Here is a 15203-nt window from a genome sequence, read left to right on the forward strand (position 1 = left end):
TGGGTGAGTAAATGGGAGGAGGTGATGCCCGGTCACGCCTGGAATTGATGTTCCATAAAAGAAAGCGTTTCACCATTACTTCCCGCATTCACTAACCGCCTCATCCTTATTGCACTTTCTTATAACGGGCGTAGTGTATGCCGCACGTTGCAAACCGCCAAACCAATACCCAAAGAGGATCCCCCAGTTTGTGTTGATGTCTCGAATGTCTTTGCGGAAAACATGTAGCATATTGTTGTTTCCTGGAAAATCGTACTTGGGAGACTTGCTAGCTTGGTGACCTTCGACGGTCGAGATTTTGCATCTTATGACGAAAGGTAGTCGTTGATCGTCGCATGCTTTCGTTTTGGTGGCTGCATAGGAAAGGCCAGCATGGTGGCACGGCAAGGTTGGCATGCAATTGGCATGGCATGCCTTGGCGCGGTTTGGCGTGGACAAACTAGGGTTTCGAGTCAAAGGTTACCATATGTTGTCTGGTAACCTTGGACGGCTAGGATTTGCTCTTGTGATTGAAGGGCGACCGTAGATTGTCGCGCGCCTTCGATTTGGTATCCGCATAGGAAAGGCCAGCATGGTGGCGCGGCTAGGTTGGCATGCCATTGGCATGCATGCCTTGGCGCGGTTTGGCGTGGCCAAACTAGGGTTTCGGGTCAAAGGTTACCATGTGTTGTTTGGTAACCTTGGACGGCTAGGATTTGCTCCTGTGATTGAAGGGCGACCGTTGATTATCGCACGCCTTCGTTTTGGTAGCCGCATAGGGAAGGCCATCATGGTGGCGCGGCTAGGTTGGCATGCCATTGGCATGGCATGCCTTGGCGCGGTTTGGCGTGGCTAAACTAGGGTTTTGGGACAAAGGTTACCATGCGTCGTCTGGTAACCTTGGATGGCTAGGATTTGCTCATGTGATTGAAGGGCGACTGTTGATTGTCGCACGCCTTCGTTTTGGTAGCCGCATAGGGAAGGCCAGCATGGTGGCGCGGCTAGGTTGGCATGGCACGTTAGGGGCCAAGGGCTTGGCATGCCATGGGCGCGTGGTGCGGTTTAGCATGGCTAGAGCCAAGGCAAGGTGCGGTTTGGATTGGCATGGTAGGGCCAAGGGTTTGGCATGCCATGGGCGCGTGGTGCGGCTTAGCATGGCTAGGGCCAAGGCAAGGTGCGTTTTGGCTTGGCATGGCGGGGCCAAAGGCTTGGCATGCCATGGGAGCGTGGTGCGGCTTAGCATGGCTAGAGCCAAGGCAAGTGCGGTTTGGCTTGGCATGGCGGGGCCAAGGGTTTGGCGTGAACGGTTTGGCTTGGCATGGTGGGACCAAGGTTTTGGCATGCCGTTGGCATATGGTGCGGCTAGCATGGCTAGGGCCAAGGCAAGGTGCGGTTTGGCTTGGCATGGTGGGTCCAAGGGTTTTGCATGCCGTTGGAATATGGTGCGGCTAGCTTGGCTAGGGCCAAGGAAAGGTGCGGTTTGGCTTGGCATGGCGGGGCCAAGGGTTTGCATGCCGTTGGCATATGGTGCGGCTAGCATGGCTAGGACCAAGGCAAGGTGCGGTTTGGCTTGCCATGGTGGGGCCAAGGGTTTGGCATGCCGTTGGCATATGGTGTGGCTAGCATGGTTGGCATGCCTTGGCGCGGTAGTTTGTGGCTGGCATGGTTTTCCATTGGCACAGTTGTGCGGCTAGCATGGTTGGCATGCCTTGGCGCGGTAGTAGTGGTTGGCATGGTCTGCCATTGGCACAGTGGTGCGGCTAGCATGGTTGGCATGCCTTGGCGCGGTAGTTGTGGCTGGCATGGTTTTCCATTGGCACAAGGGTGCGGCTAGCATGGTTGGCATGCCTTGGCGTGGTAGTTGTGGCTGGCATGGTTTGCCATTGGCACAGGGGTGCGGCTAGCATGGTTGGCATGCCTTGGTGCGGTAGTTGTGGCTGGCATGGTTTTCCATTGGCACAGGGGTGTGAGAATTAGGGCTTTGGCCTTTGGAAACCCTAATTAGCATTTAAAAAAAGGTACCCTGGTAATTTTCTCGCAGACAAATTAAAGGGTTCAATAAATGTGCTTGGTTTGGACATTATTACTCAAGTTCCGTGACGTCACTGTATGACTAGGGTTTTACGATTTTACCCCTAAGTTAAAACCACCATCAACATTAAGTCCCCTGCTTAGCTCGGAACAGAGGTGTTGTTTTGAGGTAAGCATAAGATGGTGACAGACAAGGACAGAATCGAAACGTAAATCATGCAAGATGGTCAGGAAAGTCCGAGTAACCTTTTCGGGAGGTAAAGAGAATTTGTGTTTCCCGTGTTGGCGGCCTTGTATAAATTGTGCTGGCTAGACCGTGAAGTGGTGAGATGTAGGTTGTCGGCTTGGAATGGGAGTCACAGGCGTTGGTCGGCTTGGAATGGGAGCCGCAGGCGTCGATCGGCTTGGAATGGGAGTCGCACACATTAGTCGGCTTTGAATGGGAGCCGCAGGCATCGGTCGACTTGGAATGGGAGCCGCAGGCGTCGGTCGGCTTGGAATGGGAGGAAATTGGCTTCGGTCCGCGGAACGGTGGAAAATGTCTTCAGTCCGCAGAATGGTGTAAACTGGTTTTGGAACTTCGGCTACCAAACGATGGTGATGAAGTTAGAACTTCAGTTATCAAATGGTAGTGATGGCGCCTGGCAACTTTCTCTAAATTAGGGTTTGGCATGCCGAAACCCTAATTAACGCCCCTTACTAGAATCGTTGTAGAATTCTCGTACGAACTCGGATTTTGACGGTCAGCCCCTCCATCTGACCGGAAAAGAATTTCCTATCTCCGATCGTGAGAATATTTAGGTTTCGAGCTCGTTTAAGAGGTGAAAACGGTCCGACAGAGAAACTCAGAAAGAATTCAGGAGGGATGTTGCGGGCCCGTGGAATAATGTCGACTGGCTTCAGTTCCGTGGAAGGATGACGACTGGCTTCAGTTCCGTGGAAGGATGGGAACTGGTTTTGGAACTTCGGATACCAAACGGTGGTGATGGCGCTGGAACTTCGGCCGCCAAACGGTGGTGATGACGCCTGGCAACTTTGTCGAAACCAGGGTTTGGGATGTCGAAACCCTAATTAGTGCTCCTTACTAAAATCGTTCTAGAATTCTCGTACGAACTTGGATTTTGACGGTCCTCCCCTCCATCTGACCGGAAAAGAATTTACTATCTCCCTAAGCGGGAATATTTAGGTTTTGAGCTCGTTTAGGAGGTGAAAACGTCCCGACAGTGAAACTCGGGAAGAATTCAGGAGGGATGTTGCGGGCCCGGGGTAACATACTCGCGCCGAGTCATCTATTCCCGTTCATGGAGAAAGAAGGAAACTTTATTCTGTGCAAACTCTAGAAACTCCGTCCGTATGAAAAGAGGTATTGACCTTCTTCTTTTTTTGTCGCTCGTCCGGATCCGTGCTTTCGTCTGGTGTCTCTCTAGTGGATTCCAAAATTTACCAAACTACATTGCATTCTTGGGACGGATGGATGTGGTTGCGTTGTCGGTTCATCCTTGATTTTAGGTTGTTCAGTGCCTGGACCTTCTGATCGCGATGACAGTATGTCGTGGATGCTTGTATGGTCGACATCTTACGGACACACTGGATGAAATAGATGGGTTGGGAGATGTTTCGTTACCGACGTGCTGTTGTCAAGTCTTCAAGGACTTTGTTCCAAGAGACATCTTTCGAACCATCTTCTGAATCTTGGACTATCGTATGGAATGAGATGCGGTGAGAAGTCCCTAGTTATATTTCTGTTAGATCTGATGGCACGACCGAACATGTGAATGTATCTCTGTGGCGTGCTTTTGGAGTCTTTGATGCACATGTACGGCTTTGTGTTGAGAAATTTTTGTGGCTCGTAAAACTTCGACAGTGCTGATGTTGAAATCATAAATAACCTGGTTGAGGGGAGTGAAAGCGTCCCATGCTGGTAGTCCCCTTGTGTAGCCTACTTTCATTGCATCGTCTTGACTTCACGTCCACGGGGTTTGATACAATCTTATTGTATTCTTTTGGATGCGACGCTGGGATGCTTAGAATATCACATGAACGAAATACTCTGGATAGCAAAGAGGTAGAAATGAGAGTGTTATGTTGTTTATCGTGGCTTCATCTATTTCTTCAAGAAAATGTTGCAGCCGCGTCTCTGGAGTTATCTCATGAGTTTTTGATGGTCGCCGAGTGCGATGAGCAGTCCCCAGTCGCATTTTTCCTTCGTTTCTGAAGTTGTTTTCCTCTAATAAGGCTTGGGATCCTCCGTGGCCTCGTAAAGTGTTGAAGGCATCATCTAGACAGAGAGGTGATGATATTCTTGCGCCGCATCCTTGAAGAATAGATGACCTTGTTGTGGCCATAGCCTTTTGGTTGACGGTGTCTTCTGAGCTTTGAAAGTGAAGGGATTCCGTGTATATCCTCCGTCCCCAAGTATGGTTTACATGTTTTCATCTTTGTAGCGATTGATGATGTGGTGAAGCTCTGGCTGGTATCAACAAATGAGTGGTAACAGTTCTTGGTATCATATGTAATCAGAAGAGACTACATTGTCGTGCTAACAAATTAGGTTGGCTGGAATTGTATGGGCATCCATGGTAGTAAAAGGATTGGCTGGATGCATAAGCGAGCAAACTTTCCATGATCATGAGATTTGGCGGGATTGATCTAAAGGCAGTCATGACTACGAAGATTGGCTGGCTGCGAGAACGATCCTTGACCTGGGGAGCATGGCGGTACGACCCTTCGTAGGAAGGAGTGGCGGCCCCGGTACGATCCTTGGAAGGAGGAAGCGGCGTTGAGTCGGCTTCGTTTCTTGGAGAGGATGTTGAAACTTAAGATGCCAAACGTTGAAGCTTCGGCTTCGATCCTGGAGCAGCTTATGGATAGAATGCTGAAGCGGAGCGGCTGCTGAAGTGAACGTTGAAGCGTATCCGCTGCTAGAGGACGTTGAAGCGGAGAGGTTGCGTCAATCAGTGTGTTGTCAAGCTGGATACCCTTCAAGCAAACAGTGGTTAGGAGTCCCCAGTTCCATCTATCGTGCTTTCCAAGAGATGTAGGGGTTTGGGAACGGCTTCTTGGCTGGAAATAGTTGTTTTCCTGACACAGTGCGATTAAGGGCTACAAATATGTCTTGACGTTGCGCCTTCGTGAAATATAAAATCTCTCATAAATGTTCCACCATAGACCGCACAATTCTGTGAGCGAAGTCCCCCGAAATCATGCATCTCCTGACGAGAAAAGAGTCTTTGTAAACTCAGGGGGGTTGCTGATCTCCTTGCCTCGATTTTGGAGAAGTATTTCATGATCTCTACGTGTGATGAAATTGGATTGTTGATTCCCTTCTACTGAGCGTTCAAGAGCAACGCTGGAAGGGTGCAAGATGCTAGCGCTGGGAAGATGCAAGTTGTTAGCGCTGGAAGGATGCAAGTTGTCAGCGCTGGAAGAGATGCAAGTTGCTGGCGCTGGAAAGATGAAAGTTGTTAGCTCTGGATAGATGCAAGCCATTAGCGCTAGATCGGCTTGGAACGGGCGCTGGCTTGGCGTGGGCGATGGCTTGGAAAGGCGCTAACTTGGCATGGCGCTGGCTTGGCGTGGCGCGGTATCAATAAAGTGGGAAAGCATATTCCAGGTATGTACTCCAGCGTTTCTCTTTCAATTTTTTTTCTTGTTTTTCTTGTGTTGGTGCAAACCCTGGCCATAGGTATGCCTTCCATAAATCTGTAGAAATATTGTTCTTTTGAACTGGTGTAAACCCTAGCCGTAGGTATGCCTTTCATAAACTTGTATAAATAATTCATCATAAACAATTCCTCTTCGAATATCACTGTAGTAACGTCGGCTACCTCATGAATAGTGACGGGTAATCATTATTATTCAAAGTGGGTACGTACGGGTAGGTGACTGATTCCACGAAGAACCGGGTGTTAGGGTTTTTCTCTTTTTTTTTTTGTAAGTCAAACAAAGCGTCTGGTTTATGGTTTGATTTTCTGGATTTTTGGGTTGATAGACAAGTGTTACCTATGAGGGTTTTGGATTATTATTCGGGATGAACTATTTTAGGATGATGTCGTTTTTTGTTATGATTGTAACTGACACAAACATCCCAGGAAAGATATGGAACCGTGAACGTTGTGTGTCGGTAGATGACTTGGGATGAAACATAACATGGCTATCGGTTTTATCATTCCCGTGAAAACTTGAAATAGTAAACCATGTATTTTGTCTAGGCAAGACTTACTCGGTCTTTTGGATCTGCTAACAAAAAATGAGTCAGGTGCAAGTCCGAGTTTTTTGGGAAGCATCGCGATTGTGGAAAGTCCCCAGTCGTCCTTGAGTCACTTGATAATCGAGTCGTCGATCCCTGGGCGGATCGTTTGCTTTTAACCTCTGTGAAGTCCCCAGTCGTCCCTTGCGGTGTCATGACTGGTACTCGGGTCGTCTGGTAACTGAGTCGTCGATCCCTGAGCGGATCGTACTGGGCCGTCTGGTAACTGAGTCGTCGATCCCTGAGCGGATCGTATCAGGTCGTCTGGTAGCTGAGTCGTCGATCCTTGAGCGGATCGTTTGCCTCTACCGTCCTGACGTCTGGGTCGAAGTATGAGATCGAGGATTGAAAATTGACATTGTAACCGAAAGATCAATCTCCCACTGTGGTCGCCAATTTTTTGTGGGTGAAAATGGTTTCTGCTGATTTCGGTAATTTCGGGTGTGTGGGTGAGAAACGAATTTAAACCCTAAACAATGTACTGCAAGGGAGCACTTTTAAATTCGAGAGATCAATCTGTACAAGTTCGGCCTAAACCAAGAAATGGCCGTTCCAGACTTGCTTCGGTCACAAAGTGGAGGAGAATGGGTTGGTTTTGGGGAGGGAAGCAAGGAAAGTGTTGAAACAAGAATAATTGATTCTGGAAGAGTAGGTGTTTCACGACTTGTATCAGAAAGTAGTAAGCTAACAGATGGAAAGCCAACAAATGTTTTCTGAGTGTTGTATTGCTCCTGACTGAACTTGTTGTTCGGTGGAAATAGGTAAGACCTATTTATACAAGTCGAAGTGAAACGTACTCTGGTCTCATTAAGAAATGGTAAATGGGTGAGTAAATGGGAGGAGGTGATGACCGGCACGCCTGGAATTGATGTTCCATAAAAGAAAGCGTTTCACCATTACTTCCCTCATTCACTAACCGCCTCATCCTTATTGAACTTTCTTATAACGGGCGTAGTGTACGTCGCACGCTGTAAACCGCCAAACCAATACCCAAAGAGGATCCCCCAGTTTGTGTTGATGTCTCGAATGTCTTTGCGGAAAACATGTAGCATATTGTTGTTGCCTGGCAAGTCGTACTTGGGAGACTTGCTAGCTTGGTGACCTTCGACGGTCGAGATTTTGCATCTTAAGACGAAAGGTAGTCGTTGATCGTCGCACGCTTTCGTTTTGGTGGCCGCATAGGGAAGGCCAACATGGTGGCGCGGCAAGGTTGGCATGCCGTGGCGCGGTTTGCCGTGGCCAAACTAGGGTTTCGGGTCAAAGGTTACCATGTGTTGTCTGGTAACCTTGGATGGGTAGGATTTGCTCATGTGATTGAAGGGAGACCGTTGATTGTCGCACGCCTTCGCTTTGGTATCCGCATAGGGAAGGCCAGCATGGTGACGCGGCTCGGTTGGCATGCCTTGGCGTGGTTTGGCGTGGCCAAACTAGGGTTTCGGGTCAAAGGTTACCATGTGTTGTTTGGTAACCTTGGACGACTAGGATTTTCTCCTGTGATTGAAGGGAGACCGTTGATTGTCGCACGTCTTCGTTTTGGTAGCCGCATAGAGAAGGCCAGCATGGTGGTGCGGCTAGGTTGGCATGCCATTGGCATGGCATGCCTTGGCGCGGTTTGGCGTGGCCAAACTAGGGTTTTGGGCCAAAGGTTACCATGCGTCGTCTGGTAACCTTGGACGGCTATGATTTGCTCCTGGGGTTGAAGGGCGACCGTTGATTGTCGCACACCTTCGTTTTGGTAGCCGCATAGGGAAGGCCGGCATGGTGGCGCGGCTAGGTTGGCATGGGGCATGGCAAGGTGCGTTTGGCATGGTACGGTAGGGTCCAAAGGATTGGCATGGACGGTTTGGCTTGGCATGGTGGTGCCAAGAGCTTGGCATGCCATGGGCGCGTGGTGCGGTTAGCATGGCTAGAGCCAAGTCAAGGTGTGTTTTGGCTTGGCATGGTGGGGCCAAGGGTTTGGCATGCCATGGGCGCGTGGTGCAGCTTAGCATGGCTAAGGCCAAGGCAAGGTGTGATTTGGCTTGGCATGGCGGGGCCAAGGGCTTGGCATGCCATGGGCGCGTGGCGCGGCTTAGCATGGCTAGAGCCAAGGCAAGGTGCGGTTTGGCTTGGCATGGCGGGGCCAAGGGTTTGGCATGAACGGTTTGGCTTGGCATGGTGGGATCAAGGGTTCGCCATGCCGTTGGCATATGGTGCGGCTAGCATGGTTAGGGCCAAGGTAAGGTGCGGTTTGGATTGGCATGGTGGGGCCAAGGGTTTGGCATGTCGTTGGCATATGGTGCGGATAGCATGGCTATGGCCAAGGCAAGGTGCGGTTTGGCTTGGCATGGTGGGGCCAAGGGTTTGGCATGTCGTTGGCATATGGTGCGGCTAGCATGGTTGGCATGCCTTGGCGCGGTAGTTTGTGGATGGCATGGTTTTCCATTGGCACAGTGGTGCGGCTAGCATGGTTGGCATGCCTTGGCGAGGTAGTTGTGGCTGGCATGGTCTGTCATTGGCACAGTGGTGCAGCTAGCATGGTTGGCATGCCTTGGCGCGGTAGTTGTGGCTGACATGGTTTGCCATTGGCACAGGGGTGCGGCTAGCATGGTTGGGATTCCTTGGCGCGGTAGTTGTGGCTGGCATGGTTTTCCATTGGCACAGAGGTGCGGCTAGCATGGTTGGCATGCCTTGGCGCGGTAGTTGTGGCTGGCATAGTTTGCCATTGGCACAGGGATGTGAGAATTAGGGCTTTGGCCTGTCGAAAACCTAATTAGCATTTAAAAAAAGGTACCCTGGTAATTTTCTCGCAGACAAATTAAAGGGTTTAATAAATGTGCTTGGTTTGGACATTATTACTCAAGTTCTGTGACGTCACTGTTTGAGTAGGGTTTTACGATTTTACCCCTAAGTTAAAAATCAACATCAATATGACAAGTATCATCCATACCGACTGATTTTGAAGTATTGATGCCACCGAAAACTTATTTACACCAAAACATTATAGTACAGAGAAAATATAACAAAAAATGAAAATCCAGTAGTTATACATTAAAACAGAAAACATTCAGAAATTGATCACAAATAAAGATGATTTCATACCTTTGAGACCCTTTTAATTATAAAATCGGAATCATCCTTGTCGCATATTTGATCGACATCCAGGGATTCCATTGGACCAAAAACCCTTAAGCTGATTTGATCATCAGTCTTTTAACAGTTACAATTTACAACCAAAACGCATATCTACTTTTAGATTCCTAGATTTTAGGATGAATTAGTTATTATAAGATATATTTATTTCCGTTAATGAATAAAAAATATCAAAAAAATGATTTTAATATATGTTTAACAGGTTTGTTTCAACAACCAATAGAATGAGTTTGTTACGTGCACACTCTTTAAAGGAGTGTGCACATATTTGGACTCGGGTTTTTACTGGTTGTTATTTTTTCTTTCGGCATTGTAGCGTCACAACTAAAACACTTGCTTAGAGTCTTTACTAAGAGGCATCAAAAACTAGATCACCTATATTGAATTTTGTAAAAACATAAAGTAATCCAAAACAAACCCAGGTACTCTGATATTTTATGAATGAAATCTCTCAGGTGACAAGAATATATTAATGTGTTGCTTACAGATAAAGAAAGATTACACAATAAAAAGATACACAAACATCTTTAACTCGCTAAAGCTTGAAGCTACAAAAACGGTTATCTTCACGTACACCAACTCTTCTAATAACTGAAACATAAGTGGAAACAAATGAGTACATCATCCCAAAGGAATCTTCAATGGATACATATATAATTCTTAAATAATCACAAACATGCTTCGCATTTCTAAGAATAACAATTGAAAAGACAAAATAATAAACTAAATATTTAGCAATTTATGCACAAGAAGCAAGTGCTACTAGAACGGTCCTAATCAATAATAATAATCTTTTCCATATGAAGTGCCCATACAACCCATGATTCAGTAAACTACCATCAAGACTTTTAAGAATAACCGATGAATCGTGGGCCATTCGCGACGGGATGCAATTTGCGAGAGATATCGTAGTTAAAAAACTAATATCTGAAATTGATTCGAAGTATGTTATTCATATGTGTTTACAAAATTCTACTAGCGTTTGGCTATGTATAGGTCTTTTGCAAGGCATTCTTCATTTTTTTTTTTTTGAGATTTTGATCGAGTGTACCCCACCCCCAACCCCACCCAAACACAAACCACCACCATACACACACATTTTCTGTGTTTTGTTTCGGCAAGTGATGTACAATGAGGAGCCTTCCCTAGGTGTGTAAAGTTCATTTAGTTTCTTTTTGTGAATTAGATTTTGTGCCCGTGCTACGCACCGGACGGACCCGAAAACCATGCACCATCTTTTTTTTCTTCTTTTTCTTTAACCATATTTTTGGTTTGGTGTGACGTGGCTTCGTCTCGTCATGCATTTTTGATTTGGTAGGCTCGCCCCGTCGTGATGCATCTTTGATTTGGTTTGGTTCGGCTTCGCCTCGGCCCGCCCTGATGCATGCTTAGTATTTTTGATTTGACCCGTCCCAATGTATGCTTAGGATTTTTGATTTGGTGTGGCTCGGCTTCGCCTCGCCCGGATGCATTTTTCCTATAGAATCAAAAGTAACCTTAAGCAGACTCATTCTTTAGAATGCAGGAAACGGAGGCCAAAGAAATAATTTCACTGAATGCAAAAGATATGTTTTTACATATGTGGTATTTTTAGTCAATTACACAAAAAGAGAAACAATTTTAACAAAAACACACCACAAAGGCTCTAAGAAGTTCAAAGATTAATTGAAAACAAATAAAAGGATCACATTCATCACTAACAACAAAAATTTCAGTTACTGCATTACCAAAAGAATTGGTATTATGAGCATCTATGGTATTGTCATTGGCACTCATGAAACTGTTGAATGCCATAAAACAGAAACATAGTTACATCATCGTCTTTCGTCCTTCCTGGATGACTCGTGTCTTTTTTCCTTTTGTTTATGACAATTTACTTTGTTGTTTAGTTTCACAATTGTGGGACCACAGCTAACACTCCTCTTCTTCTCCTTTTTGCCATTCATGTATCCTTACCTCGAATGACAGTATCACCTGTGTACAAAAAAAGAATCATCTGTACACAAAATGATCTGAAATCAGGGATTCAGGGGCAAGAAATAGGTTGGTAGTACAGAAAACCAAGCTGATGGTTGGCAAAAAAAAAAAAAAAAAAAAAAAAAAAAAAAAAAAAAAAAAAAAAAAAAAAAAAAAAAAAAAAAAAAAAAAAAAAAAAAAAAAGGACACAGTTGTTCATGTATCAAGCTGAGCTTCATAATAAGTTCAAGAAGCATAATAAACAGATATACCAAAGATGCGTGTCAACATCTTTTACCTCTTCATCATACAGATTGGATACTGTTTGATCTTGAAATTCAAAGCCAACAGGTACCATATCCGTACACAAAAATTCCTTCTGTGTATGGAGATAAATATGTAGATAGAATATGGAAGGTACTTAAAGTTACAACTTCATTACCTGGGTGCGACCTCCAACTTCGGTTTCGAATTTGGAACACTAATAATAGTGTTGTTCCAAAACTATTCACTATTCACTTTGGGAAGTTAAAAATTCCGAAAACTGTAGGTTTATGAGTAGATGGACTTGTTTGAAATGCAAAATACTAAAAAAGTTATACATGTTTCCGGAGAACCCAGACTTTCAATCAAACTCTTATGGACTACAATCTACAACAGTCAGTCAATGAGAGAGTGATTCACGGAGAACTGTTACTTTACTGAACCATCTTCATGAACTGCGGCATAAAGGTGTTAGTACTAAATGATCTACCAAGAACACTTAGTTTACATAACCATAAATTCATAATTAATCAAAGTAGATGAGAAAGCACTTCAAATTAACTTACCCTGCCATGTCCACCTTTTCCACGTCATCCCAAGGGAACACCCGTACCATAGGAATTGCACCACTCGCTAAGGCTGGCCTTTCCCATGATCAATGCTCCAGATTTTGACAACTTTCTAACCACCCCTGTGTCACGTGGGACAAAAGGCTTGGATGACATACCTGTAGGAACTGTAAGTTGTGCCACCATTAGTATATAATAACTGAAAAGAAACACAAAAATGCAAGTGGTATATGATTAATAATGGCTGACCGCTGACCAAACTTGGATGCTTCAAGATAAACAAAGCAAGAAATATAACAGACAAAAGATGGGAAAACTATGCCTCACTGGTCCGTTCCCTGTAACTGCAATTTCAGATTAAGCATTACAGCACTCTCTTGCACCTGCATCATTCCATCTCAGGCTCAATTTCTTCTCCACTGCAGCTGCAACTACCTCACTGGCCTACAATTTAATATTTATAAATTAAAATGAAAATACAACTGCAAAAGTCAACAGACTAATAAAAATAGAGGGAAGCATTGTGATGGTGTTTATCAGATGAGGTGTTTCCCAACACTAGGTTGTTAGCTGTAGCAGGACTAAAATTCAAGTCTTGGTTAACCTACAAATATATAAGCACTAAAACTGGAAACTATCAAGCACCTGACCAACTCAACTGATGAACACCAACTCAATTATTGGACACCACCAGATATACTAAGACTAACTTCAAATAAACAGTCTCAGTACATTCAAACCCGAGACCTCTTTGTACAACTACCCAGGGCATGACCAACTCGATGCAGATCAGACTAACTTCAAATAAACAATTTGAGTAAGATGATTGCTTACACTTATAGTTGTGCACCACAGACCAGCAAGGGGATTATTCAAGATATTTCCATCTGTAACAATCCAAAACCTTGATATTTATATGTTCCAAGTTAGTATTTCACGTCAAAATTTGAAAATCGACTGAACAGAGTACGTGACTCAGATCTCTCAGTCACCAAGGATGCAAATTTGTAACCTACCAACCACCGTAAAAGGTGCCAGCATATCATGTCCTTTAAAATTGAGTATTTGGGTACATAAAAAGCATATTAATTCCATATTGCATGAGAATAAGGTTCACATGTTGCCCCCATAAACCAAAGCACACAAAGTAAGAGCTTATCCTTTATCGGCTAACTCTAGTGCAGTAAACAATATCAATCATAACCACTTTCCTGTTGATACAAAATTACTCTAAAACTAACTAAAATCATCAATGTTTTCTGAATACAATATGAAAAAAAATAGCTAACGGGATAGTATTTACCAAAAAAATAGTGTCTACATTGTTGGCTTTCCTCTCTAGACCACAAAAGAGTTAAACCCTCGCTGCAAAAGCCAAAGATAAACCAAATCAATACAAAAAATAGAACAAGATCAAACAAAGAAAAATCCATGAGAAAATATCTATGTTGAAACCTTTATATTTTATCTTTGATTCAATCTCCATAATTTATCCATGTTATGCTCATATGCAATATCAGAATAAAAAATTAATGGAAATCAATCCGTGTAATCATCAGGAATTCTCGCTTCGGTGACCTGGTGATGATAGTTTGATGATAACGAATATACAATTAGGGTTTCCATTCAATTTTCCATAATTAAACTGTTGAATAAAAAGAATTGGAATTTTTATTTCATAATTGGGATTTCAAAAATCCTAACTGAAATTAAATTAAAGCTTCGTATGAACAGACTTAATAGAAGATCGCAAATAGGGATCACAATATGAAACCAAACAAATTGAACATATTACTTTTTTTGGTAAAAGATCAATAAAATTTATACCAAAATCTCAAATCTGAAATCTCATACCCTAAAATACCCGTCTCAAACCCTAAAAGCTCTTTATTTAACTTGAGCAAAAAGAACGATAATAACAAAGAAGAAATATTGTATCACAGCGCCATCACCAGTCAATCGTTTTGAATCTTGGTACTTAGCGATCTTCTCTGCTGGATTTCGGTTCGTGGTGTTGAAGATGGAAACATAAAAGAGAAAGTGGGGAACTGAGAAGAAAACTGAGGAGCTATGACCGATCCAGTTAGTATTAGCTAGGATCAGTAACTTCCGTGCTGTATACCTAACTGACGTGAGTAACGTCCAGTTAAATATTCGGTGTAAACCAAGTGTAAATAATTAGTTAGCTGAAAATCAACACGTAAGTGTTGTATGCCCACGTTTTTGCTAACGGAGTTATAAATTGACAGTTAAATATAGGGTGTAAACAGAGTGTTATTCAAATTTTAATGTTCCGACCAATAGAATCCAGCTACTTGTCTTCTTCAGAATTGCTCTACTTCAAGTTTTTATCTCATTTGATTTGAGAGGAGTGTCACACTCACCGTGCGACGTGAGAGCTCATATGCCTTAGTGTTTTATAGGAGGGGAGGTATAACAAATCTTACCCGAAAAAAAAAGAACTTACGGAATTGTTCGTGAATTTAATGAATTTACAAATTATCCGTTAACTCAATTTGCTGGAAATCTTTAAGCTTATTGACTTTTGAATACACATCCCAACTTGTAACCCACAATTAAAAAGTTATTTTGGTCTCTTAAGAAAGGAAATGTTAATATTTAAGCTCATTGACATTCAAATACACAACCTAACTTGTAACCAACGATTAATAAGTCATTTTGGTCATTTAAGAAAGGAAACTTTAATCTTTAAGCGCATTGACATTCAAATACACATCCCAACTTGTAACCCACGATTAAGAAGTCATTTTGGTCTTTTAAGAAAATACATTTTAATCTTCAAGTGCATTGACTTTCAAATACACATCCCAACTTGTAACCCACAGTTAAGAAGTCATTTTGGTCCTTTAATAAAGAAAATGTCAATTGAGGGAATTTGAAACTAGATGGAAGTTGGAGAGAATCGAAACCGTGACCTGACCCTCACACGCTAAGAGCAACTGCAGTGGTGCGATCAAAACCAAAGACTAAAAACCAAAAAAAACAATCAAATTTGAGTTTGA

General features: G+C 43.8%; 1 long non-coding RNA gene across 10 annotated transcripts; it reads right to left on the minus strand.

The window, feature by feature from the left end:
• Positions 1-10922: 10922 nt before the first annotated feature.
• LOC113275156 lies at positions 10923-14235 on the minus strand. 10 transcript variants are annotated; one of them, XR_003323489.1, is made up of 5 exons: positions 14035-14235; positions 13484-13545; positions 13015-13084; positions 12178-12624; positions 10923-11365 (listed from the first exon to the last, which is right to left on the minus strand). It is a non-coding gene; the product is annotated as an uncharacterized LOC113275156 (long non-coding RNA). The 10 variants fall into 10 exon arrangements; XR_003323488.1 differs by having other exon boundaries at positions 10923-11387; XR_003323492.1 differs by lacking the exon at positions 10923-11365 and having other exon boundaries at positions 11558-12347; positions 12508-12619.
• Between the last annotated feature and the right edge of the window lie 968 nt (positions 14236-15203).

Source organism: Papaver somniferum, chromosome 4 (genome assembly GCF_003573695.1).
Source record: "Papaver somniferum cultivar HN1 chromosome 4, ASM357369v1, whole genome shotgun sequence".
In the NCBI taxonomy this organism is placed as follows: Eukaryota; Viridiplantae; Streptophyta; class Magnoliopsida; order Ranunculales; family Papaveraceae; genus Papaver; species Papaver somniferum.